Source organism: Vespa mandarinia, chromosome 1 (assembly GCF_050613455.1).
Source record: "Vespa mandarinia isolate Hongniang chromosome 1, ASM5061345v1, whole genome shotgun sequence".
Classification (NCBI taxonomy): domain Eukaryota; kingdom Metazoa; phylum Arthropoda; class Insecta; order Hymenoptera; family Vespidae; genus Vespa; species Vespa mandarinia.
Genome location: NC_140810.1, coordinates 19,677,501 through 19,682,500, shown reverse-complemented (window position 1 = coordinate 19,682,500; position 5,000 = coordinate 19,677,501). Strand labels below are relative to the sequence as shown.

At 37.3% G+C, this 5,000-nt stretch overlaps 1 protein-coding gene and 1 long non-coding RNA gene across 17 annotated transcripts in view; one reads left to right on the top strand and one right to left on the bottom strand.

The window, feature by feature from the left end:
• dlg1 (MAGUK family member discs large 1) overlaps positions 1-5,000 on the bottom strand; it is a 462,366-nt gene that overhangs the window by 122,545 nt on the left and 334,821 nt on the right. The window lies entirely within an intron of this gene.
• Positions 1-5,000, top strand: part of LOC118447529 (uncharacterized) — a 60,657-nt gene that overhangs the window by 20,930 nt on the left and 34,727 nt on the right. Inside the window, exon 1 of one of the 3 annotated variants that reach the window (XR_014982879.1) lies at positions 339-396. The exons of the other annotated variants lie outside the window; for them this stretch is intronic. This is a non-coding gene — a long non-coding RNA (uncharacterized LOC118447529). Of the gene's footprint in view, positions 1-338; positions 397-5,000 lie in introns of those variants that run through there. 3 annotated transcript variants of the gene reach the window in all.

Sequence of the window (5,000 nt, the reverse complement as noted above, 5' to 3'; positions counted from 1 at the left end):
TGTACATATCAAAATTATTTTCATATTAAATAAAATTATTTACTTTCTACGTTTATGTTTGATCACGTTAATACGTCTTCTCTTCTCTTATACGTATAATTACACATACATAAATTATATTATCTTTGATATTCCATTAACCGATTCGATTGATTAAACGTCGTCAACGTGTGACCATGGAAAAATCGTAAACGCGTAAAAGATCAAAAAGATTATGATATAATAATTTGAAAAGACACGATCGATACAGAACGAGCAAGAAGGAAAATTATCACCGTGGAAAAAAATATCATTCGTCCCTCGTGGAAGAGTTTTTCACGGAAAGGACGAATAGGAAGAGAGAGAAAGAGAGAGAGAGAGAGAGAGAGAAGGAGAGAGAGAAAAAAAGAAAAAGAGGTATGTATCTCGAGAGTTTTTCCATCGGTTTTTTCATCGATCGTCCTTTTACCTTCGTACAACTCTTCCTCTCGGATTTCGTTTTCTCCCCCCTTCCCACCTCTCCATCTTTCTTTTTTTTTTTTTTTTTTTTTCTTTCTTTTTGTCTCTTTTCCACTAGCCGAGGCGGCTTTGACTTTTTAAGCCGATCAAAAGCACGTCGGTGAGCGTCGTTGTTGCTGACACAGGTGGTCAGACGCGAAGCACGGCCCATTTACCAATATGCCTGGACTGTCTGTTGACTCCTATGTGCGTCGTGTGGCGCATGTATACGTGGCGCATATATACGTCCGTGTCTACGTGCATGTATACGTACGTACGTACGTACGTGAGTGCGTACGTGCGTGCGTGCATGCGTGCGTAGTACGTGAGCATGCACGTATTTGTGCTTGCTCGTGTCACAAAATACTATCACTCGGAAAATTCGTGAATTTTTACCACCGAGCTTAACCTCTAACGAAGCGGTCGACTTTATCCAGATGGACGCATCGCATCGCATCATACAATACCGCATCCCCCTCGGCAGCTATCTAGCTAGCTAGCTAGCTTGCTACGTAATCATTTTTTTTCTCTTTTCTTTTTTCTTCCTCTCTCTCTCTCTTTTTTTTCTTTTTTTTTTTTTTTTTTTTTTTTTTTTGATACGATACTACGTTTCTTCTATCATCGAATTTTTATACGCGCAACGCGAGAAAGATAAATCGCAAGTTCGAAGTCGCAAATCGAAAAGAGTGGACTCTCTCTATCTCTATCTCTCTCTCTCTCTCTCTTTCTCTCCTGTTTTATACGATCTTTCATTCGCCAAAGACTAAACGAGAGATACTACTCGATATTTCATATATCCACTTTACGTTGATGTATCTAACTTTCGTCGTTATTAAATAGAGAAAATGTAATTCATTCGAAGTAGTCCATAGAGACTAATTCGTCTTTGAGTTACGTATTGCGTGAGTGAATTATGGAGAAAGGAAATGGATCAGTAATATTATTGAGGTAACATTTATTATTTATTGATCTGCCAATTCTAGATAACTTTAAATATATCTTCCTCGTATTTCTATCTCTATATTTATATTTTTATCTATGTTTCTTGCTCTCTCTCTCTCTCTCTCTCTCTCTCTCTCTCTCTCTCTCTCTCTCTCTCCTTCTATCTCTTTTACTCACTGTGGATCATTAGTTTCAATGAAGAATGTCGATGCTTGGTCAATATTTATGAACGAGAGAGAGTTTACACCTAGATGATATCGTTTTGCTATCGAAATCCGAGGAGATACGATCGGTTAAATAAAAAGAAGAGTTATATCTCGGAATTGTACGGGTCGAAAGAAACGAGAGTAAATCGACGCGGCTTGCGCGGATAAAACTGAGATAAGATTATTGCCAGCTATCGTTTGAGGTGAAGAGAGAAAAAATGGGATGGGGGGAGGGGAAAGAAAAAACAAGAAAGAAAAATGGACAAATAAAAACAAAAAAGAAAAAAACACATATAGAAAAGAAAAGGAAAGAAAAGAAAATACAAAGACTCATTGATTCTCAGGGACATTTTTATCGACGCTTAAGAACTCTTACAGTCAAATAAGTATTCTATCGAGTGTACCTTTCATTGTTCAATGAAGAACACGAAACTCGGCGGATCGAATCGATTAAAATCGAATCGTTCAGACGAAACGAGGCGTTCTTGATAATTGAAAGCCGTTCTCCAATCAGAGCCGATCGAAAGCTACGACGACTACGACGACGAAGACGAAGAAGTAATCTCGGTGGCATTTACTCCTCTTTACTCTTCCCTCTCTTCCAACAACTCCATGATTCTCTTTCACAATACCTCCTCCTTCTTTTTCATCGAAATATTAATAGTACGACATCACGTTGACAGCAGTGACAATATCGTTATATAACAAAAACTGGAAATATGGAAATAAGTGCATGACTCTTTTGTATTTTATATATATATATATATATATATATATATATATGTATATATATAAACGTATATATAATATATGTATATTATATTACGTAAAAAGTGTATACACAGATACATGTACGTATATATATATATATATATATATATATATACATATGCATGCATGTATGTATAAATATGCAATGCACGTCGAACTTATTCGTTTTTAGCTTCGACCTATCATTCGACAAAGAAATATTTGAAATAATTTTTTCGGGCACGTTCAATTCGATCATCGTTTTCAATTCAATTACGATCGACCTTCGTGTATTAGACGACACGTTGTTGAATTATTATCGGAATAGATGAAAAGCATGTTTGTATCGTCGAGCGAGTGCATTCGCATGCTAATTGCATACCTGCCGTTCCATTATGCATTTCTTCTCAACGATAACATACCACGAGACAAATGGAGTGTGCTTATGTGCTTATGCTTGAAAAACAAACACGAAGAATCGAACGAACATGGAACAATTTCGATAACTGCATAAATTCCATACGTAATCGATAAAATACACGTTCTCATCGATTTGTTAATTAAACGATATAATCGATAAAACGTTGATCATTTTCTCGTAGAAATATTAAATGATAAACAATAGATATGAAACGACAGAAATATTTACGTTCTTTCTAATTCGTCGAACCAAGTATCAAAAATTTTACGTATACGTAACTTGAGAGATGCAAAACGGCGAAACGAAATTTATTACAATTCAATTTTCACCCATTGACCACTGTTGGCGTTTAAAGGCGCTTAAAAAAATTGCTCTTACAATATTGTAAACGTTTATAGGCGCTTAACCTAGTTTCAACACTTTATCAGATTATTAGATATATCGTGGAAAAAAAAAAGGAAAGAAAAAGAAAAAAGCTTGAAAGTTGAATGTTGAATTTTTAATACGTCCACTAACAATTCAATGGAGAATTCGAATAAATAAACAATATTGATTCGATATAATGGAATTTGGTGTTTGAATTATTTCAATATACATTCTAAGAAGTTTGCCGTACTCAAATATTTAAACACCCTAAGTCACGAGAGAAGAAGCTTAAACGTTAGAAAAATAACAACGCGAATAATTCTCATCGATCGATTGATCCAATATACAATTTCGCTTGACAAATAAAATATCCGAGGGACTTAACGTTCGTTAAAATTTCTCTAGAGCGAAATAATTGCAACGAAGGTTGCAGAGGAAGATAGGGAAGCGATTGAGAAGGACGATACTCGTGGAAGGTAAAACTGGGTGGTTGGTCGGGGGAGGTAGTAAGAGGAGAAAAGAAGAAGAAAAAAAAATAAAATAAAGAAGGAGAGAGAGAGAGAGGGGGAAAGAAAAAATGAGTTTCAAGATCGAGACCATTAATCTTTCGATCGCGAAAGTACGAAAAGACGCTTCGTTCGAATCGAGACGCTGCTAACTCGAAAAGTTTCCTATCCATCCGTCCTGCCCCGTACCAAACCATCAACCCCGGAAGCTATCGACGAAAGGCAAATCCGTACGGAAGGAGAAGATTTGGTGGGATGAGGAAAAGGGAGGAGGCAGGAGATACGGAGAGAATGAGTGCAACTACTACATGCAGAAGCAACATACGCCGCACCATCACCTTTTCATCCGCCATTTTCGTTAAATTGGACCGACTGAGAAATGGTGAGTAACGTTGATACGTATGTATGTATACGTACACCCTATATCTACGTACGTACGTACTTACTCGCGATGCGAAGGATGGCGACGAAGGAAGGATGGCTTTACGAGGAAGGACGGCAGAGAAGAGGGGCGGACAGGGGGAGGAGGGTTAGCTAGGTTAGGGTGAACAACGAAGAGAGGTAGAGAGGGTTTTGCGAGCATGGAACCGGCGGGGCAGAAAAGGGAACGAACGACAGCCGACAAATGGACGACCGTTCGTATCCACGAACGTATTTCACGGGACGGACACTGACCAGAGAGACTCTGGTGGTGGTGGTGGTGATGCTGCTGCTGCTGCTGCTCCTACTGCTGCTGCTGCTACTACTACTACTACTACTACTGGTGCTGCATCGAAAAGCCAATACCGAGAAGGCTTGACCTTTCCCCCGGGGCTATATCCTCTTTTGCCACTCATTGTTTCGAAACTTCCTCGGTCCTAAAATACACACACACAAAAGCGCACGTGCACACTTATAACACATATCCATCTTTTTTTTTTCCCCCTTTTTCTCGAATGATTTTGATCTTATAATAATAATCGTACAATTTTCGAGAAAGCGCGACTTAACGCATTGTTACTTGTGCACGGGAGAAAAAGAAAATAAAAATATAGAAGAAGAGAGAATAGAGAAGTAAAGAGGAAAAGAGAAAAAAAAGATTTCCAATTCGAGTTCTCGCATTTTCGACGCAAGCTGTGTAAATAGAAAAAAAAAAAAAACAAAAATACAAAACAAAAAAACATTAAAAAAAAAAAACAAAAGAAAAGAAAAAAGAACAGTAAAAAAATGGGAGAGAGAAAAGAAGACGAAAAAACAAAAAAAAAAAAAAAAAAAAAAAAAAAAAAAGAATAAATCCAACGTCATCCCGACGAATTCGTCCAAACTAGAATCCCAATGATTTATAGGCAAACT